Source organism: Hemitrygon akajei, chromosome 5, assembly GCF_048418815.1.
Source record: "Hemitrygon akajei chromosome 5, sHemAka1.3, whole genome shotgun sequence".
NCBI lineage: Eukaryota > Metazoa > Chordata > Chondrichthyes > Myliobatiformes > Dasyatidae > Hemitrygon > Hemitrygon akajei.
Window position 1 is genome coordinate 10688757 of NC_133128.1, and position 24056 is coordinate 10712812.

Consider the following 24056-nt stretch of genomic DNA (forward strand, 5'->3'; position numbering starts at 1 on the left):
TGCCTGACGTCACACGCCTGCGCAGTCCCGCCTCTATTAACTCCGATGAGAATAAGAAAAAGTCAAAATGGCTCCTGCCGCACTCCCGTTCTGATCCTCCGACTTCCTTCTCCAAAAGGAAAGTGAATCACTTGTTCGCTTGCAAGGATAAGTACCAGGAAGAATATTAGTGGGGAGAGATAAATGGACAAGAGAATCATGTTGGGAGCAATAACTGTGGAAAGTGGAACATGGGGGGGGGGGGGAGGGAAAGATGTGCTTGGTAGTGGGATCCTGTTGGACATGGCGGAATTTTCAAGGAATTACGTGCTAGACATGGAGAGAACTAGGGTGATAGGTTAAATTGCTATATACATTGTAAGGACATGCTAGTATTTATGTATTTATTCGTATTTATTCCATATCCCTACTTTTAACTCCTTTTAATTTTGTTTTATACTTTATTGTTATAATTGCTGAATGTTGCTTTTTGTTGCATTTTGCATCCTGAACAACAGACCACAGCAAATTCTAAATACCTCTAAATGTATATGGCAAAATAATGTTGGTTCTTCATCTTTTCTAAATCTTTTTTTCTGATGTCCAGCTCGGAGGTCAGAATGCAAAAAAAAATTGTCAAAACTTAATGCAAAACTATCAGTGCTAACATTGTCCATCCTCAGGATGACAATATCTGGCCAAAATTATTTATTTCCCATTAAAGATCTAGAAATAAATTTTCTTTGATCGTGATTGCTGGTGTTGCAAAGCGTTTTGCTAAATGCCAGACTATCACACCGCCCTTATCACCCCCTTTGCCCATACGGTGCCTTGGATCTGATTGAGAGTTTCTGTGTCCCTACCACAGGGCTCCTGGTGTTCAGGGAGCTCATTTCCAGCTCAACATTCAGGTCTAATTTAGCAAAAAACTTAATGAACACTCGCTAGTTTCAGATCCCTTTATGGCACCATTTTAATTGCCTGCAGTTCAACAGCTGAGGGTACTGGAGTTCAGCTTGAACTAATAGTTTCCTTTTGATCTGTCGAGACCCTCGGGCAGCCCACATGAGTACAAGCACATTATCCCTCTTTACAGAATAAAAGAAACACGCGTGCATGCACAAGTACATCAGGAGGACCAAAACCTGGATTCAGTTTATTTCAGACACCACATGGAGTCATAAAAAGTGCTCAAGGTTGCCCCTTTCAGCAACAGAACTGAACAAATCACTTTAACTTTGCCTTTGTGCCTGTAATTAAGAGATCGGTTTATCAAGCGATGCTTCTGTGTTTTATCATGAGTAAAGCCTATTGTGCAGAATGAGCACTTACGGGTGACCAACCCAACAAGCCAAAGGTTATGACCATAACTTCAAGATTTCAGTATATTTACTATCAAAGAATGTATTAATTACACAACCTTGAAATTTGTTTGCCACAAAGCAAGAAACCTGAAAGGGCCGGATTGAAGAGTAAAAAGAATAAAAACCTTGCTATCGGTTTAGGTGGACGGGCTTCAAAACTCCTGTGCTCCAACTTCTTTCTGCTTCATTCACTCTGACTCTGTCTCAAACATTACTCGCCCTCAGTCTGACCACTTTCACTCCCTTCTTTGCAGAGTTATGTGTCTTATCTAAAATCATATTTAAGTCGTGACGAAAAGTCTCAGCCCAAAATGTTGACTGTTTATTCTCCTCTATAAATGTTGCTTGATGTGCTAATTTTGTCCAGCATTTTGACAGACAGACATACTTTATTGATCCTGAGGGAAATTATGTTTTGTTACAGTTGCACTAACCAAGAATAGAGTAGAAATGTAGCAAAATAAAACCAAAAATAATTAAATGATAATAAGTAAATTATGCCAAGTGGAAATAAGTCCAGGACCAGCCTATTGGCTCAGAGTGTCTGACACTCCGAGGGAGGAGTTGTAAAGTTTGATGGCCACAGGTAGGAATGACTTCCTATGACACTCAGTGTTGCATCTTGGTGGAATGAGTCTCTGGCTGAATGTACTCCTGTGCCTAGCCAGTACATTATGGAGTGGATGGGAGACATTGTCCAAGATGGCATGCATCTTGGACAGCATCCTCTTTTCAGATACCACCGTCAGAGAGTCCAGTTCCACCCCCACAACATCACTGGCCTTGCGAATGAATTTGTTGATTCTGTTGGTGTCTGCTACCCTCAGCCTGCTGCCCCAGCACACAACAGCAAACATGATAGCACTGGCCACCACAGACTCATCGAACATCCTCAGCATCATCTGGCAGATGTTAAAGGACCTCAGTCTCCTCAGGAAATGGAGATGGCTCTGACCCTTCTTGTAGACAGCCTCAGTGTTCTTTGACCAGTCCAGTTTATTGTCAGTTCCTATCCCTAGGTATTTGTAATCCTCCACCATATCCATACTGACCCTTTGGATGGAAACAGGGGTCACCGGTGCCTTAGCCCACCTCGGGTCCACCACCAGCTCCTTAGTCTTTTTCACATTAAGCTGCAGATGATTCTGCTCACACCATGTGACAAAGTTTCCCACCGTAGCCCTGTACTCAGCCTCATCTCCCTTGCTGATGCATCCAACTATGGCAGAATCATCAGAAAACTTCTGAAAATGGCAAGACTCTGTGCAGTAGTTGAAGTCTGAGGTGTAGATGGTGAAGAGAAAGGGAGACAGGACAGTCCCCTGTGGAGCCCCAGTGCTGCTGAACACTCTGTCTGACACACAGTGTTGCAAGTGGATGTACTGTGGTCTGCCAGTCAGGTAATTTTCTCAAATTTCTCAAGATCTCCAGCATTTGCAGAATCTCTTGTGTTCTTAAATGCCTTTATTTTATCTGTCTCCACCACAACATTCTAGGCTGACTAATCTCTGTGTAAAAAATCTTGCCCCACACATCTCTTTTGAACTTTTCTCTTCTCACCTTAAATACATGCCCTTTAGTAGGTAGTTCAATCACACAAGCTGATTCTGTTGTTCTCCTAAGGGGTTGTCTGTAGTGGGTGGTTGTAGAGGCTGATCTAGGATCACATATTCCGGGGCAGTTTGGGCAAGAGTAAGAAGTGCCTGTGGTTAGTGGTTGTTTCTTTTGGTTGTTCAGTCTCTCATTTCACAATTCCCTCTTGAACAGATTTCCTTCATTGAGTGTGAAATCTTCCCAGTTTTCAGATGTTGAATTTCTTCAGGCTGATTTTGATGTTGAAGTACTTCCTTTGCCCGCCAGGAGCTCGCTGACCTTCTTTCAACAGGGAGTAAGGGACCTGTTTGGGAAAACTGGGTTAGGCAACTGAATGACATGACCTATCCATCTGAGTTGGTGTTGCTTTATTGTGGTGGAGATGCTGTTCATGTTGGCCTCCTCCAGTACACCGGTGTTAGTGTGTCTGTCCTTCCAGCTGATCCTCAAAATCATCAAAAGCTCTTTGGTGGTATTAGTTCAGGGCTTTCAGATGCCTACTATAAGTGGACCACGATTCAGCTCCATACAGTAACGCAGGAAGGATGGCTGCTCTGTAGACCAAAAGTTTTGTTTGGACAAGTAGGTCATTGTCTTCAAAGTTTTTTTCCTAAATTTTGTATATGCTCCACTTGCAATGCTCAGGTGGTTATTGATCTTCGTCGATGTCTGTCTTTGAGGAGAGAACTTTGCCAAGGTAGGAAAAGTGATCTCCATTTCCAAGAGCAATATCATCAATTTTTATGAAGGGCTGGATAAATGGCTCTTTGAGTGGTAGCTCATATAGGACTTGTGCATTTTTTTATATTTAAAACAAGACCCATGGCTCTATAGGCTTTTGCAAAGGAATTCAGAGCACATTGGATGTCTTCTCCAGAGTCTACTATGATGGTGTTATCATCTGCATACTGAAATTCTGTGATAATGGTGGTACTGACCTTGATCTGGTGGAGGTTGAAAAACCTACTGTCCATTCTATACACATTTGGGATTCCCTGTGGCAAGCCTTGACCAATGGAGTGAAGCAAAATAAAAATGGCAAATAAGGCACGTGCAATGATGAAGCCCTGTTTGATCCTCGTCTTGAAGGTGGCCTCTAGTATTCGATCTCTAAATCCTGACAAGTTTTTCTCAGATTTTGAGAGGCATACATAGTCTCTCTATGCCTCTCAAAATCTTACAAACTTCTACCAGGTCTCCCCTCAGCCTTCGTTGTTCCAGAGAAAGCAATCCATGTTTGTCCAACCTCTCGTTATAGCATGTGCCCTCTCATCTAGGCAGCATCCTGGTGAACCTTTCATGCATTCTCTCCAAATCCACCACACTCTTTCTGTAATAGGACAACCAAAACTGAATGCATTTTCCAGGTGAGACCAAACCAGAATTTTATAAAGCTGTAATTTATCTTTTTAGCTCTTGAACTCAGAGCCTCAAGTCATAAAGGTAAACATGCCATATGCCTTCTTTACCACCTTATCAACACACAGTCTCTTTCAGGGGGCTGTGGAAACACAAAGACAGATCCCAGACACTGTTCAGGGCAGACGAAGGTATACACTTCAGCCGGAAATCATCATCAAGATGATCGCCAACATTAGCTGTGATGTTTTCAAGCTAATGAAGACATTTTCAATTATTTAATAATTTGTGCACTGTGCCTGATTTGCCTAAGAGTTGGAAGTGAGATCTTTCTTGAACTCTTTATAGAGGTTTGTATTTTCTTATGTGTTGCTCAAGATTTCCGGTCACATGGGTGTAATTTGGCAGCTCAGGCTCAGGATGGTCCCACGTCCGCCTGCAAAACAGGAGCTAGGATCTCCACCCTGTAAAAAGCTGGAACTTATTCCTGGGAGAAGAACGGTCTTCACCTATAGGACGTATGAAGTCATGTGGTGAAAGCAGAAGCTACAGGCTCAATCAACCTTCCATTGGCCTAGAATTGAGATTCTGGTGAGCTGCTGTTGGCAGCCTATGTGCCAGTAGGAGTGATGGGAAGAAGAGAAAGAAAAAAAAGTAATGCAGATTGATCAAAGTAGTCATACTGTTGTTCAACTGAGGTAGTGATTGGTATTGCTCCAGCTGGTTCAAGACCCAAATGGTTGAAGGGAAATAACTGTTCTTGGACCTGTTGGTGTGGGACTTGGAGGGTTTCTCATAACTTGAGGCCTAGATAGAGTCAACATGGAGAGGATGTTTCTAATAGTGGGAGGGTCTAGACCCGAGAGCATTCATTGGTAAAACATAAAATAAACATAAATTCTGCACAATTTTTACAAGAATGAGCAAAACTAGAGTTTAAAAAAAAACAAATTCCATTGCAGTGTAAACCTCTGCTTTAAATACATCAAATGACTTGGCTCTCAAAGCAGTCTGAGGCAATGAATTCCATGGATTCATCACCATCTAGCTAGGGAAATTCCAACTCATGTCTGTTCTAAAGAGACTTTCTTGTATTCTGTGTCTGTGCCCTCTGATATTTGCACTCTGGGAAGCACCCTCTGCATGTCCCCTCTATCTAGGCCGTTCTCAATGAAATCCCCCATCATTCTTCTAAACTCCACTGAGTACCGACCTGAGGCTATCAAACTCACGGAATCATTCTCGTGAACCTTCTCTGGAGCCTTTCCAATGCCAGCACATTCTTTCTTAGAAATGGGGACCAGAACTACTCACAATACTCCAAATACAGTCTGACAAAGAGCTTATAAAGCCACAACATTGCATGCTTGCTTTAAGTATGTTCTAGTCCTCCTCTTACCGTATACTCTAGTCCTCATCTGGTCCAATGAACAATAATATTGTATTTTCCTTCATTACTAACAATTCAACCTGCAAGTTAAAGAGTTCGATGATTTTTGGAACTGGGGTCCTAGAAAGACATTAGGGAACATGGTGAGCATTACTGAATGAGTTGATATCAAACCATCAGGTTATCCAAATAGTTTGATAGGTCACAAGAGTTTCACTGTATAGGGTTTGAATTCAGAGTTTCCAACCATTAATGTGCAGTAATTGGAGTTAACCAATTAAAAATTAATAGGAACTTAAGGGCAGTTTAGATGAATTACTTTTCTTGTAAATCAAAACATCAGATATTACTTTAACAAACATCATTCCATCAGAAATGGAATACTTGGTTATTGAGACATAATATCATGAAGGATCGACCCACCCTGCTCATGAACTGTTTGTCCCATTCCCAGCAGGAAAGAAGCTACGCAGCATCCACATCAGGACCACTGGACTCAAAAACAGTTCCGTCCCCCAAGCCATCAGGCTGATCAACACCTCCATCCATTAACCCATCCCGCCACTACAACATACATTGTTTTTATTCTATTTTATTTTAATTTTATTGAGATACAGCATGCAATAAGTGTTTCCAACCCTTCAAGCTTTAAGACCATAAGATATAGGAGCACAATTAGGCCATGCCCCATCATGTCTGCTTCTCCATTTCATCATGGATGTTCCAATTTTCCACTCAGCCCAGTATCCCTTCATGCTCTGACCAATCAATAATCCATCAGCCTCTGCCCTAAATATATATATATTAAAACTTGACCTCCACGGCTGCTTGTGACAAAAAAATTCCACAGATTCACCACGCTCTGGCTAAAGAAATTCCTCCTCATCTTGGTTCTAGAAGGATGCCCCTCTATTCCGAGGATATGTCCATTGGTCTTAGACTTCCCCACCATAACAAACATCCTCTCCACTTCCACTCTACCAAGGCCTTCCACCGTTCGCTAGATTTCAAAGAGGTCACTCCTCATTGTTCTGAATTCTACTGAATTAAGGCCCAGAACCATCAAACGCTCTTCATGTGAAAAAGCCATCCAACTCTAGAATCATTTTTGTGAACCTCCTTGAACCCTCTCCAGTTTCAGCAGATCCTTTCTAAGATAAGGGGCCTAAAACTGCCCGTAATACTTCATGAGGTCTCACCAGTGCTTTATAAAGTCTCAACATTACATCCTTTTTATATTCTAGTCCTAACATTACATTCCCCTTCCTCACCACAGACTCAACCTACAAATTAAGCTTTAGGGAATCCTAACTTCCAAGTCCCTCTTCATCTCAGTTTTTTTTTGTATTTTCTCTCCATTTAGAAAATAGTCTACCCTTTCATTTCTTCTACCAAAGTGCATAACCATACACTTCCTGACAAAGTGTTCCATCTGCCATTTCTTTTCCCCTTCTCCTAATCTGTCTAAGTCCTTCTGTAGGCTCTCTACTTCCTCAAAACTACCTGTCCCTCCACCTATCTTCATATCATCTGCAAACCTTGCAACAAAACTATCAATTCCATCAGCAAAATCATTGACATATAGCATAAAAGGAATTGGTCCCAACATAGACCCTTGTGGAACACCACTAATCACCGGCAGCTAGCCAGAAAGAGCTTTCTTTGTTCTTACTCTTTGCCTCCTGCCTATCAGTCACTGCTTTATCCATGCCAGAATCTTTCCTGTAATACCATAGGCCCGTGGCTTATTAAGCAGCCCCGCATGTGGCACTTTGCCAGAGGCTTTCTGAAAATCTAAGTATACAACATCAACCAAAATCTTTTTTGTCTATCCTGATTACTATTTCTTCAAAGAATTCCAACAGATTTGTCAGGCAAGATTTTCACTTGAGGAAACCATGCTGACTGCGGCCTATTTTATCATGTGCCTCCAAGAACCATGAAACCACATTCTTAATGATTGAGCAAACACGAGGAAATCTGCAGATGCTGGAAATTCAAACAACACACACAAAATGCTGGTGGAATGCAGCAGGCCAGGCAGCATCTATAAGGAGAAGCACTGTCGACGTTTCGGGCCAAGACCCTTTGTCAGGACTAACTGAAAGGAAAGAAAGTAAGAGATTTGAAAGTAGTGGGGGGAGGGGGAACTGCGAAATGATAGGAGAAGACCAGAGGGGGTGATGTGAAGCTAAGAGCAGGAAAGGTGATTGGCAAAAGTGATACAGAGCTGGAGAAGGGAAAGGATCATGGGACGGGAGGCCTCGGGAGAAAGAAAGGAGGAAGGGGGAGCACCAGAGGGAGATGGAGAACAGACAGGGTGATGGGCAGAGACAGAAAAAAAAACAAACAACTAAATATGTCAGGGATGGGGTAAGAAGGGGAGGAGGGGCATTAACAGAAGTTAGAGAAGTCAACGTTCATGCCATCAGGTTGGAGGCTACCCAGCCGGTATATAAGGTGTTGTTCCTCCAACTTGAGTGTGGCTTCATCTTGACAGTAGAGGAGGCCATGGATAGACATATCAGAATGGGAAAGGGATGTGGAACTAAAATGTGTGGCCACTGGGAGATCCTGCTTTCTCTGGCGGACCGAGCGTAGGTGTTCAGCGAAACGGTCTCCCAGTCTGTGTCGGGTCTCGCCAATATATAAAAGGCCACACCGGGAGCACCGGACACAGTATACCACACCAGCCGACTCACAGGTGAAGTGTCGCCTCACCTGGAAGGACTGTCTGGGGCTATGTCTATGTCTATCCATAGCCGCCTCTACTGTTAAAATGAGTCCAAACTCAGGTTGGAGAAACAACATCTTATATACTGGCTGGGTAGCCTCCAACCTGATGGCATGAACATTGACTTCTTTAACTTCCGTTAATGCCCCTCCTCCCCTTCTTACCCCATCCCTGACATATTTAGTTGTTTGTTTTTTTCTCTCTCTCTGCCCATCACCCTGCCTGTTCTCCATCTCCCTCTGGTGCTCCCCTCTTCCCCCTTTCTTTCTCCCAAGGCCTCCCGTCCCATGATCCTTTCCCTTCTCCAGTTCTGTATCACTTTTGCCAATCACCTTTCCAGCTTTTAGCTTAATCTCACCCCCTCCGGTCTTCTCCTACTATTTCACATTTCCCCCTCCCCCCACTACTTTCAAATCTCTTACTATCTCTCCTTTCAGTTAGTCCTGATGAAGGGTCTCGGCCCGAAACGTCGACAGTGCTTCTCCTTATAGATGCTGCCTGGCCTGTTGTGTTCCACCAGCATTTTGTGTGTCTTAATGATTGACTCCAACATCTTCACAACCAGTGAGGTCAGACTAACAGGCCTATAGTTTCCTCTCCTTTCTTGAAGAGTGGAGTAACATTTGCAATTTTCCAGACTTGCAGAACTATTCCAGAGTCTAGTGATGAGGAGAAACTGTTTTTCCAAGAGAGTTGTGAATCTGTGGAATTAGAACCATAGAACATTATAGTCCAGAAACAGGCCTTTTGGCCCTTCATGGCTGTGCCGAACTGTTTTTCTGCCTAGTCCCACTGACCTGCACCTGGCCCATATCCCTCCATACACCTCTCATCATGTACCCGTCCAAGTTTTTCTTAAATGTTAAAAGTGAACCGGCATTTACAACTTCATCAGGCAGCTCATTCCACACTCCCACCACTCTCTGTGTGAAGAAGACTCCCCTAATGTTCCCTTTAAACTTTTTCCCCTTCACCCTTTAACCCATGACCTCTTTTTTTTTTCTCCCCTAGCTCAGTGGAAAAAGCCTGCTTGCATTCATTCTATCTATACCCATCATAATTTTATACACCTCTATCAAATCTCCCCTCATTCTCCTACACTCCAGGGAATAAAATCCTAACCTATTTAACTTTTTTCTGTAACTCAGTTTCTCGAGTCCTGGCAACATCCTTGTAAACCTTCTCTGCACTCTTTCAACCTTATTAATATTCTTCCTGTAATTTGGTGACCAAAACTGCACACAATACTCCAAATTCGGTCTCACCAATGTCTTATACAACCTCACCATTACATTCCAACTCTTATACTCAATACTTTGATTTATAAAGGCCAATGTACCAAAAGCTCTCTTTATGACCCTATCTACTTGTGACGCCACTTTTAGGGAATTTTGTATCTGTACTCCCAGATCCCTCTGTTCTACTGCACTCCTCAGTGCCCTACCATTTACCTTGTATGTTCTACCTTGGTTTGTCCTTCCAAAGTGCAATACCTCACACTTGTCTGCATTAAACTCCATCTGCCATTTTTCAGCCCAATTATCCAGCTGGTCAAGATCCCTCTGTAAGCTTTGAAACCTTCCTCACTGTCCAATACACCTCCAATCTTTGTATCATCAGCAAATTTGCTGATCCAATTTACCACATTATCATCCAGATCATTGATATAGATGACAAATAACAATGGACCCAGCACTGATTCCTGTGGCACAGCACTAGTCACAGTCCTCCACTCAGAGAAGCAATCCTCCACTACCACTCTCTGACTTCTCCCATTGAGCCAATGTCTAATCCCATTTACTACCTTACCATGTATACCTAGCCACTGACTCTTCCTAACTAACATCCCATGCGGGACCTTGTCAAAGTCCATGTAGACAACATCCACTGCCTTCCCTTCATCCACTTTCCTGGTAACCTCCCAGAAAATCTCTAATAAATTTGTTAAACATGACCTACCACACACAAAGCTGTGGTGACTCTCCCTAATAAGTCCCTGTCCATCCAAATACTTGTAGATCGTATCTCTTAGTACTCCTTCCAATAATTTACCTACTACAGATGTCAAACCTACCGGCCTATAATTTCCTGAAATACTTTTTGAGCCTTTTTTAAACAACAAGACAACATGAGCTATCCTCCAATCCTCCAGCACCTCACCTGTAGATACCAACATTTTAAATATATCTGCCACAACCCCTCCAATTTCAACACTAGTCTCCTTCAAGGTCTGAGGTGGGGATTTATCTACTCTGATTTGCCTTAAGATAGCAAGCACCTCTTCCTCTTTAATCTGTATAGGTTCCATGACCCCACTACTTGTTTGCCTCATTTCCAATGACTCCATGCCAGTTTCCTTACTAAATACAGACACAAAAAACCCACTTAAGATCTCCCCATTTCTTTTGGTTCCATACATAGCCGACCACTCTGATCTTCAAGAGGACCAATTTTATCCCTTACTATCCTTTTGCTCTTAATACACCTGTAGAAACTCTTTGGATTATCCTTCACCTTGACTGCCAAAGCTACCTCATGTCTTCTTTTAGCCCTCCTGATTTCTTAAGTATTTTTTTGCACTTTTTTTACTCCTCGTACCTTATTTGCTCCCTGTTTCCTATACCTGTCATACATCTCTCTTCTTCTTTATCAGAGTTCCAATATCCCTAGACAACCAAGATTCCTTATCCTTATTCACTCTGCCTTTAATCCTGACAGGAACATACAAACTCTGCACTCTCAAAATTTCTCCTTTGAAGGCCTCCCACTTACCAACGACATCCTTGCCAGAGAACAACCTGACCCAATCCACTCTTTTTAGATCCTTTCTCATTTCTTCAAATTTGGCCTTTTTCCAGTTTGGAACCTCAACCTGAGGACCAGATCTATCTTTATCCATGATCAAGTTGAAACTAATGGTGTTATGATCACTGGAACCAAAGTTTTCCCCTACACACACTTCCATCACCTGTCCTAACTCGTTTCCTAATAGATCTAATATTGAATTCTCTGCCCCGGGAAGCAGTTGAGGCTTCTTCACTAATTATATTCAAGAAACAGTTAGATAAGTTTTTACACAGTAAGGGAATTAAGGGTTACGGGGGAAAGGCAGGTAGATGGAGCTGAGTTTACGGACAGATCAGCCATGACCTTATTGAATGGCGGGGCCGGCTCGATGGGCTGGACAGCCTATTCCTACTCATATTTCTTATGTTCTTATGATTCCTGAAAGATCATTACTAATGCCTCACAATCTCTTCAGACACCTCTTTCAGAACTCTGGGGTGTACACCAAGCTGCCCAGGAACCCCCGATTTAACCCTGGTTTACTCATAGAAACACAGAAAACTCACAGCACAATGCAGTCCTTTTGGCCCACTACCAAACATATCCTTGCCTTTGAAATTACTTACAGTTACCCATAGCACTCTATTTTTATGAGCTCCATGTACCTGTCCAGGAGTGTCTTAAAAGATCCTATCATATCTGCCTTCACCACTGTTGCCAGCAGCCCATTCCACACACTCACCATTCTCCGTGGAAAAAGAACTTACCCCTTGACATCTCCTCTGATCCTACTTCCAAGCACCTTAAAACTGTGCCCTCTCGTGCTAGCCATTTCAGCCCTAAGAAAAAGCCTCTGACTCTCCACAAGATCAATGCCTCTCATTATCTTATGCACCTCTATCAGGTTACCTCTCATCCTCCATCACTCCAAGTAGAAAAGGCCGAGTTCACTCAACCTATTCTCATAAGCCATGCTCCCCAATCCAGGCAACATCCTTGTAAATCTCCTCTGCAGCCTTTCTATGGTTTCCACCTCCTTCCTGTCGTGAAGCGACCAGAACAGAGCACAGTTCTCCAAGTGGGTTCTGACCAGGATCCTATATAGCTGCAACATTACCTCTCAGCTCTTAAACTCAATCCCACGATTGATGAAGGCCAATGCACCGTATGCCTTCTTAAGCACAGTCCACCTGCGCAGCAGGTTTGAGTGTCCTATGGACTCAGACCCCAAGATCCCTCTGATCCTCCACACTGCCAAGAGTCTTGCCTTTAATGCTGTATTCTGCCATTATATTTGACCTACCAAAATGAACCACCTTACACTTATCTGGGTTGAACTCCATCTGCCACTTCTCAGCCCAGTTTTGCATCCTATCAATGCCCCGCTGTAACTTCTGACAGCCCTCCACACTATCCACAACATCTCCAACCTTTGTGTCATCATCATATTTACTAACCCATCTCTCCACTTCCCCATCCAGATCATTTATAAACATCACAAAGAGTAGGGGTCCCAGAACAAATCCCTGAGGCACACCACTGGTGACTGACCTCCATGCAGAATACGAGCCGTCTACAACCAGTCTTTGCCTTCTGTGGGCAAACCAGTTCTAGATCCACAAAGCAATTTCCCTTTGGATCCCATGCCTCCTTACTTTCTCAATATGCCTTGCATGGAGAACCTTATCAAATGTCTTGCTAAAATCCATATACATTACATCTACGGCTCTACCTTCATCAATGTGTTTAGTCACATCCTCAAAAAATTCAATCAGGCACGAGACAATTTACCGTAACCCATTAACCTACCAACTAGTATGCCTTTGGACTGTGAAGGAAACTGGAGCACCTGAAGAAAACCCACGTGGTCATGGGGAGAACGTACAAACTCCTTACAGGCAGCAACGGGAATTGAACCCCGTTAGCTTGTACTATAAGGCATTGTGCTAACTACCATGTCACTCCAAAATTGCTAGAGTCACTCATGCACATATGATCAGTCTATCAATATATCAATTACTTGTGCTTTGTGTGTTAGAGCATTCCCTTTATATTCATATATTCTGTGTATTTTTATTTTTATTGTGTTCTCTGTGCTTATTGTGCTTTTTTTAAATGCTGCATCATATTTGGAATAACAATTATTTTGTTCTCTTTTACACTCGTACTGAAGAATGACAACAAGCAATCATGAAACGTGAATCTTGAACTTCACTGGAAGTGTGTCAAGAGCATATCTGAAAGGGACAGTTTGCTCACACTCACAATGGAGGACAAACCTCCATTTTTTTCTTTCTCCAGGTTTCTTAGGAATTGGCTGTGACACGCAAACTCAATGAACTTACTTGAACATCCAGAGCGCAGCACTGGATTTTGATTTTGGGTGTTGATAGCACAAAGGGGTGGGAATTAACATGATAATTAAATACTGGGCTACTAGCTTGATGTTTTAGTGCTCCCTTTATAAAGACTTCCTTTATTTGTCACATGCAACCTACATCAAAACAAGCAGTGAAATGCATCAAATTTTTGCATCAAATCAAATCAGCAAGGATTGTCCTGGGCAGATTGCAAATGTTGGCTTGCTTCCAATGCCAACATAGCATGCCCACAAATCATTAATCCTAACCTGTATATCTTTGGAGTATGGGAGGAAACTGGAGCATCAGGAGGAAATCTTGACAACACAAAAATATGCAAAACTACAATTTTGGACAAAAAATTAACGGGAGAAACTCAATTGCTCATTCATTATGTGCCATATTGTGTGACATGGACAATCACGGTCTTTCCATGACCAAAATTGTTCTTGGTAAATTCTTCTACAGAAGTGGTTTGGCATTGCCTCCTTCTGGGTGCCTTTACAAGATGGGTGACCCCAGCCATTATCAGTAATCTGCAGAGATTGTCTGCCTAGTGTCGGTGGTCACATAACAAGGACATGTGATATGCACCAGTTGCTCATACGACCACCTGCTCCAATGGCTTCACATGACCCCAATCGGGGGTGGGGGGAGGTTTATGAAGGAGCTACACCTTGCCTAAGGGTGACCTGCAGGCTAGCAGAGGGAAGGAGTGCCTTACACCACCTTCGGTAGAGAGATATCTCTATCCTGCTGCTCAGTGGGTCAGGCAACATCTATAGAGGGAAATGGACTGCCAATGAAGAATAATCCATGGACATCGAGCTATCCCAGGTTGGTCCTGGGTTTGGACGTCCATTTGAGCAGGAGTCACAAGGGCTGTCAGTCAGTGAGCCTGGGGCTTGGAGTCCCCTCATCGGCTATTCTGGTACTCAATAGCAAGGATCAAGGCATGAGGCCTGTAAGTTGAAACTTGAAGTCCTGGAAACTGGAGACCCAGATGCCTATCTCAGAGTTGAAGGGCAGCGCATGTGAGTGGGTGGGTGGGAGGAAATAAAGCAGCTTGTTTTGCTGCTGTTATTATTTGTTACTGTAGTGTTCTGTTTTGTTGTGTTCTGTGTTACTCTGCCAAACGTGCTGTGCATGATATGCCGTCACAAGGATGTGTGGTGACATGTGCAAGCTTCCCCACCACATCCCCAGACATATTGGGTGTTAATTCAAATGAAACATTTCACTGTATGTTTCAATATACATGTGATAAATAAATCTGACTCTGAACCTCATGCTTAGGGACTCTTCATCTTGCGTACTGGATATTTATTGCCCATTTACTGTATTTATTATTGTATTTTTCTTTTTGGATTTCCACAGCTTGGTGTCTTTTGCACACTAGTTGTTTACCCATCTTGTTTTTGTTTTTCTTCAGTGATTCTATTGGTTTTCTTTGTTTTACTGTGAATGCCCACAAGAACAATGAATCTCAGGATAGTATGTGGTGACATGCATGTACTTTGATAGTAAATTTACTTTGAACTGTGAACTTTCAGACCCTTTCTGTCCTGATGAAATAACTCAAACCAAAACTTTGATAGCTCACTTCCTTCCAAAGTTGTCTGATCTGCTGAGATCTTTGATTGTTGCTCCTCTAATGTACACCAATTTTGAAAATGTTTTACGTATTGTTTGTGTCTCTAGCTTCCAGCAACCGCAGTCACTTGCGTCTAAGTTCCCTGATCCACTTTGGTTCTGGATCCAGCGTTGCCTTGATTTTAAGATTGCTGTCACACAAATCCCATGTCACCTATGTGCAAGCAACACACACAAAATGCTGGTGGAATGGAACAGGCCAGACAGCATCTACAGGACGAAGCACAGTCGACGTTTCAGGCCGAGACCCTTCTGTCTGTAAGGAGTTTGTATGTTCTCCCCATGACCGCTTGGGTTTCCACCCACAGTCCAAAGGCATACCGGTCGGTAGGTTAATTAGTCATCGCGAATCAGAATCAAGTTTAATATCACTGGCATATATCATGACATTTGTTGTTATGCGGCATTGTAATACATAATAGTAAAAACTGTAAATTACAGTGAAATATATATATATACAATATTTAAAAGTTAAATTAAATAAGCAATGAGAAAAAGAGACAAGAAAGTAGTGAGTTAAGGTTCATGGGCTTAGTGTCCATTTAGAATCGGACAGCCAAGGAGAAGAAGCTGTTCCTAAATCATGATTAAACTGCAGTTAAATCAGGGGTTTGCTGAGTAGCGTGGCTCAGGGGCTGGAAGAGCCTGTTCTGCACTTCAATAAAAAAATTAAAATAAAAAATATTCCACACTTGTCTTATTTGTTAAGATCTGATTCTTCCCTTAATTTTGTATCCCTCTCCTCTCCTATTATGAAATTGTTTCAATCTATCTCTTGGTCTAGTTCTGAACTGTCCTCCTGCTTTTTCCCCCTGAAATTTCTAAGTTAAATTATGTCTCTTAACATGCCTATGAGCTACACCAGGATGCTATGTTGATGTGGCTTAGTGAATGTAAGTCCAAAGTACTTGACTGGATGTAAAGTGCTTGAGACCTGATGAAGGTGTATATAAATGCTAGTTATTTTTATACTGAGGAATAGCAACCCATCAGGGTATCAACTCTCAGCAGCAGTTTTAAGCTGGAGGCTAGTAACAGCAATTAGACTAACACCACAAGACACATGTGGTAACATTTTTGATTTCTGGAACAGTCCTTAAAACTCCATGCCACTACATCTGTCAACAGTTAGAAAACCTGTAACCCTAGAAAGGGAGAGGAAATAATTAGATAACAATGTTCACATACTTAAAGCATCTTATCAAACATTAATGTCTGCAGATTCTTTGGACTGTGAATAATTAATAAACAATGGACAAGGGATGATTCAAGGATACAAAGTACATTTGTTATCAAAGAATGTATAAATTATACGACCTTGAGATTCATCTGCTTACAGGCAGCCACAAAGCAAGAAACCCAAAAGAAACCAATTAAAAAATGACCAACACCCAATACACAGAGAAGGAGAAAAAGACACAAATCATGCAAACAATAAAAGCAAACTACAGGTTTCAGAACCAGATTGAGTCCATAGACCTGGAGAGCCGTAAAGGCCCATAGCCTCAGTCTGAGTTCATCACAGAGAGGGGCAAGTCAGCCTGGAGCTCGTAGGCATGAATTATGCAGCTGCTGGAGCATCTCACAGCCAAAACGTCCGGGAGAGGAGTAAACATCATGGAAGAATGAGTGGAACTGGTCCAACCCTCACCTCCAGTCCACCTGGGCTGGCGTTTAAATTGTCCAAATGTTGGGATTAACACAGGATTAAAAGAGAATAACTTTTAATTTTTTATACTGAGAGTGGTGGGTTTGACAAACACGTTGCCAGGAGTGGTGGGAGAGGCATATCCTAAGCCTCAAGTGTGCGAATCTCAGTGAGTCCACGGGGAAAATCACAAGCGAAAGTCTATGAATCCACGAGTCCATTGGAGGTTGAGGAAAATGCCAAATGACAAGCGAACTGTGTATGTGTGTGAGTGGGTGTGATAAACAGGTTTCTTTTGCTGCTGTTGCCCTGTCACTTGGTAAGTTCTGTTTTGTTGTGTTCTGTGTTGTTCTGCCTGGCATTGACGGCATGCTATGTTTGCACTGGAATGCATGGCTACACTTGCGGGCTGCCCCAGCCCATCCTTGGGTGCAATTGTTTGTTAATGCACACAGTGCATTTCACCGTATGTTTTGATGTCATTACGTGACATGTCGTATGATGTGGATGATCATGGTCTTCCATCTGTGTTTAATCTGCCTGTGGTGAAGAGTTCCTTTCATGCTGATGTTATTTTCTCTATCCATGATCATGATTGGCTGCCTGGTGTCATTTAAGCAGGACTTATGATCTGCATCATAGGACCATCCTCCATTTGCTCCCATGGCTTCACATGACGCTGATCGGGGGCTAAGCAGGTGCTTCACCTTGTCCAAGGGTGACCTTTGGTAGAGACGTCTCCATCCTGTCACCCATGAGCATGTGATAAATATATCTAAATCTGAATCAGAATCTGAGTCTGAGATACTTTAGATACATTGAAGAAATTCGTAGATTGGCACTTGATGACAGAAAACTGGAGGACTATGTGGGAGGATTTGGGTGGATTTTAGAGGAGGGCAAAAGGTCAGCACAGTACAGCGGGCTGAAGGGCCCATACTGTGCTGTAGGGTTATGTGTTCTATGTTGTGACTGTAGATTGGAGTATTGGGATTGAGGTGACAGAGAGGACATAAACAGTGAAGATCATGAGGAACTGAGGAACGCTTCTTCTCTGAAGTAATTATCTGCAGCCATGTAAAAACCTGAGACCCCACAGAGTTTTCTCAAGGTGCCACAATCCTCCCCGATCAACTACAGATAATGGCTTAGGTTCTTCTGGCACCTTTGCGGGAGCTGACAGCATCTAGTCTCGGAAATGCCAGCAATTTTAATAATTGCATACAAATATACATTGTCAGCAATATAACGGTACTACAGGCTGTACCTGAGGCTGAAGACTCACTAAGTAAGCTGTCCAAGTCTGCTGCCTTGCAAATAAACCTTTGTCTTTTTAGATGTATGCCCAGCACCCACTTTGTTAGTTATCTCCTCTATTTAAGGGACCATTGAGTATATGTGATCTTCTGCTGCTGTAGCCAAGCCAGTTCACAGATTCACATGTTCTGCATTCAGAGATACTCTTCTGCACACCACTGTTGTAACATGTGGTTATTTGAGATCCTGTCAGCTTGAACCAGTCTGGCCATTCTCCTCTGACCTCTCATTAACAGGGCATTTTCACCCACAGAACAGCCGCTCACTGGATATTCTTTTTTACATAAAATAAAAATAAAATAAAAATAAAATAAAATCCAAGGAACAGAATAGAATCAATGAAAGACCACACCCAACAGGACAGTCAAACAACCAGTGTGCAAAAGACAACAAACTGTGCAAATACAAAAGATAAAAAAAATAAAAATAATAATAAATAATTGAACAATAAATATCAAGAACGTGAGGTGAAGAGTACTTGAAAATGAGTCCATGCTTTGTGGGAACAGTTCAGTGATGGGGCGAGTGAAGTCCTGCTGAAGCGTTACGGCCCGAAACGTCAATTCTACTCTTTTCCATAGAAGCTGCCTGGCCTGCTGAGCTCCTCCAGCATTGTGTGTGTGTCGTTCTGTCATAGTACAATTTGTGGGGCTCAGACTCTAAAGCTGGGTCAGGCTTGTATTTGTAGCAAGATATTATTTCTTTTATAAGTTTGTATTTTAAAACAAAATTTTTTGATTGTGCCTGTGTAAGTAATCAGATTGAGTTAGATGGCTGCAGGATCTGGTAATGTGTTGGATTGCCTCTGGTTTTTCTTGGCGTTTACTGCATTTATCATCAGACATTGGTCTTTTATTATGTATTTTGATATTTGTTTGTGTTAACCACCTGATCATGTATTGCCACAAGGAACCCTTCTATTTCTGGGAAGAGGTGTCCAGCTCTGAACCAGACATTCTACACTTCCTTGTCAACATCTAGTCTGCTCAGATGCTGGGGATGTCTTCCATGGAGGGTCATGCTTTTTCTTCAATAGTGGTAATTTCTTCATTTCTCTGGATTGTGCTTTCATTTAAGTTTAGTGTCGTGTACTTATCAAGTTTGCACATGCTTATGTGGAGTGCTGAATCCTGTTTTTGTTGATGGAAATATATCCTTGGAATTTTTGTCTGTCTGTTGTGTAAAGTTTTGTGTCTGTTCTTCCTCTTCCTCCTTCTGTCCGAAGAAGTGATGAACTAAGTGTGTTTGGGTGCACAGTGTTTTCTAAAATTTGTACTTTCAGCTCTTATTTTTCTTCGTAAGTTTTCCAGATTGGTTCTGGACCAAAATATTATGCAACAAGAATACATTAATATTTATTTATTTATTTATTTATTCCTCAGCTCAACCTGGTAAAACCTGAGGTGTGGGCGTATGCAAGCACAGTCATTTTTCAATTGCTAGGCACTTTAGAAATATTCTAGTGGTGTTCAGTATTCTGGCTTTATGAAAATTTACACAGATTTTGCTGTGTTTGCCTAATTGTTTAATGCTATTCTGTAGTGACTGATATCAGTTGTAGATATTATTAATGGGACAACATATACTCTGTTCATGTTCCAAAGTCTTTCAATCTCTTCTTTTAATGCAGACTATTTCTGTTGTTTTTCACTTATTGATTTAGTATGTTGTATGTACTTGGAATGGCTAGATCTATTACACAAGTTGTGCTTGCTTGCTTGTCCTGTATTATTATAATTGTTAGCATTATTTCTGGGTTTTTTGCTTACTTGTTTGTATTTGCACAGTTTGTTGTATTTTGCATATTGGTTGTTTGTCCGTCCTGCTGGCAGCAGTCTTTCATTGATTCTGTTGGGTTTCTTGTATTTACTGTGTATACCCGCAAGAAAATGAATTTCATCAGGGTTGTACATATTTGGTTATGTATATATGTACTTTGAGAATAAATTTACTTTGAACTTTCAATGTTATGCAGCACAAGCTTTTCATTGTATCTCAGTACTTGTGACTGGAACAATAAACCAAATCAAACCCATCTCCTTATTGTGTCATTCCCCGTGGTAAAAGTAAATTAATTTAAATAGAGACTGAGTCCATAGGTGGTGGGAACAATTTAGTGATGGGCCAAATGAAGTTGAGTGAAACTATGCTCTCTGATTCAAGCGCCTGATGGTTGAAGTGTAATAATTGTCACTGAACCTGCTGGTGTCAGTCTTGAAGCTCCTGTATCATCTTCCTGATGGCAGCAGGTACTTGTTTTCAATTACCTTCAAGCATTCCAAGTTCAAATACATGTATTATCAAAGAATGTATAAATTACACAACCTTGAGATTTTCCTGATCACAGGTAGCTACAAAGCAAGAAACCCAAAAGAACCCAATTAAAGAAAAAAGAATAACAATAAAAATAAAAGACCAACACGCGATGCACGAGAAAAAAAGTAGAAGTCATGCAAGCTATTGAAGCAAACAACAGAATTCCAAACCAGAAATAAGTCCTCAGCCCTGAACTCCAGAGCAGCCCAGAGTAGGCCCAAAGCCTTCGTTATCAGTTTATCATATTAGCAGGCATTGAGCACAGCAGCCAGGGCAGTCTTCATAGCTTCAGCGCTACCTGGACATGACCATCACAGAGAACAAGTGAAATCAGCTCTTGCCCTAACTGACACCCTGTCTTTTTAGGCTATCTGGGCCGATGTTTAAATTGACCCAACAACGAAAGGCTCCATGCCCTGGAGAAAGGAGTGAAGATCGTGGATAATAAGCGAAATTGGCTCTCATCTCCAAAGTGGGTGGCATTTAAATTGTCTAAGCAGTGCGTTGTACCAAGCACTAGGCCCTAGGCACCGCTGCTGCCAAACACCCTGGGATTAGACCATGCTGCCCATGGACTTGCAACCTGATGCCACTTTCAAATACTTCAAATCAGCTCAGTGCCCAGAGCAATCCAACCTTGCACTCAGGCCGGTTGTACAGGCATCAAAACTCCATCTGCATCGATTCCTCTCCTGAACTCTCATCGCCATCGCTCATTCTTTCACTGTTTGTGACGGTAGTCTAATACAATTTACCTTAGAAAAAGCATTTTAGTGATGTTGTGAGTTTGATTTCTTAGCTTTTAGACTACCTGGAAGCTGCCACATATGTATGATAATACCATCTTAACTGGAAGCCAACTTTCTAATATTTAAACTTTCTAATATTGATGTCCTTATACAGAAATTGATCTAGCCTACACAACCTTTAGAGATCAAGATTTCCAAAGATTCACCACCTTAGCGTAAACAAATTTTTGTATACCTCAGATCTAAATGACCAGCTTCCCATTGAACAGCTATGTTCCATGGTAGAAAACTCTCCCAAAAGTAGAAACATTTCTGTGGTGATATGACATGTAAGAACGTGATTAGAGAGAGTTCTGAGCATGCGCAGGGATGATAGAAAAATCGAGAGACATGGTATTGTAAAAACATTGTGGTTGTTATTAAATAGAAGTTCTATTTCTTCCCGAAGATGGTTCTTTATTAGTAACCCATGGTACGTATGACTTAAAGAACACAACATGGTGTCAGAGGTTGGTCTGGAAGAATAATATGTTTCCTAACACAGGAGAATCGAAGATAATTTTCTGAAAAAAGAGTTCGAACTGTTTTGGTGTTTGCTAACAGTTTTACAAATGGAAGGTTTGCAGCCTCCATCGACACTTCAATTGTCTGGGAGCGTAGCTGAGAACTGGAGAAAATTTAAGCAACGTTTTCAATTGTATTTGTCGGCGATCGATATGGATTGAAAACCAGAAAAAACAAAAGCTGTGTTTCCACTCCACATAAAAGGTGATGATGCAATTGAGGTGTATAATCATTTTATTTTTGAAAATGGAGATAATTTAAAGTTAAAATCAATAATGGACAAATTTGAAGCATTTTGTATACCGAAGCATAATGTGACGTACGAGTGGTATAGATTTTTTACATGTACGCAGAGAGCTGGTGAAACTGTTGATCAATATGTTGCTGGGTTGAGAGACTGGAGTAAAACATGCGAGTTTGGATAACTGACAGACTCTCTCATTAAAGACAGAATTATTTGTGGCATGTTGGATAATGGTCTGAGAGAAAGACTAAGAGAACAAGACTTAGATTTGAAAAAAGCTTTGATGCTCTGAAAAGCTTCAGAAACCGTGACATCACAGGCTAAAGAACTTTTCATTCAGAGCTGCAATGTAGACACTTTGAGGAAGCGTGAACATATTAGAAAAACTAATAAAATGACAACAAAAATGACAGAGAGCAAGATGTCATCTGAGAGAAAAAAGCTATGTAATCGCTGTGGGTGACAGCATCGGCCAAAACAGTGTCCAGTGTATGGAAAAATGTGCAATGACTGCGGTAAGAGTAATCATTTCTCACGCTGTTGTAGAAGCAGAAAGAAAATAAAACAAGTAAATGCAGTGCTTGAAAATGAACTTGAGGAGTTTTATATTGATTGCTTTGTGAAAACAAACAAAGTAAGAATGACTGGACTATTCCATTTCAAGTGAACCAAAACAATATTCTGTTTAAACTGGATACTGGAGCACAAGTAAATGTTCTTGCAGAATCTGAGTTTAATGCATTAAAGCCAAGACCAAAGTTACATCAGACAAATATAAAAGTGACTGGGTATTCAGGTGCAGACATCCCAGTTAAAGGAACATGTGTGACAAAAGTATCACACAAAAATATTGCGCACACACTTTCGTTTGTGGTCGTGTCAAGGAATGTACAGTCAATACTGGGTTTATCTGCCTATGTGAGACTGAATTTAGTGAAAAGAGTATTAGTCATGGATAGTGACACAGAGTCAGAATACAGTGACTTGATGAAAGAGTATGAGGACTTGTTCAAAGGGTTTGCTTGTCTTCCAGGAGAACACACTATTAAAATTGACAATACAGTGCTACCTGTAGTACATCCATGTAGAAAAGTACCTTTTGCATCACGTGATCAAATGAAAACAGAGCTTGACAGAATGGAATGGCTAGGAGTCATTAAAAAAAATAGATGAACTGACTGAATGGGTCAATTTATGTGTCATTGTTGATAAGAAAAATGAAAAATTGAGGATTTGCTTAGGTCCAAGAGACTTGAATCAAGCTATTAAGAGAGCATTTCAAATTGCCTACTTGTGAAGAAATTATGTCACAGTTTGCTAATGCAAAGTACTTTAGTAAATTAGATGCATCCTCTGGATTCTGCCAACTTAAACTAGATGAACTGAGTTCAAAGTTGTGTACCTTAACACTTCTTTTGCCAGATATTGTTTTCTCCAGCTTCCCTTTGGAATTGTATCAGCTCCTGAGGTGCACCATAAAACCATTCACATGCTATATGAGCACATTGAGGGCGTGGATACTTCCATGGATGATATTATTGTTTGGGGATCATCTAAACAAGAGCTTGATGCCAGACTCAGACAAGTCTTCGAGGCAACACGCAAGGTTTACCTGAAGTTGAATAAAGACAAATGTCAGCTAGGAGTGACTGAACTTACCTTTGTGGGTGATATCATCAGCAATGAGGGTGTGTGTCCTGATCCATTGAAGGTTTCTGCTATTGAGAACATGCCAAGACCGCAATGTAAAAAGGATGTTCAAAGGTTTATGGGAATAGTCAACTACATGGGAAAATTCATACCCAATCTCTCGGAACAGCTTGCTCCATTGAGGCAGCTAACAGAAAAGATAAACAAATGGAGCTGGAATCATGAACAGGAGAGGCATGGAAAAATCTCAAGAAAGTGCTCACCAAAGAACCTGTATTGAAATTCTATGATGCTGAGAGACCCATCAAAATCTCATATGGTGCATCTCAAGCAGGATTAGGGGCAGTAT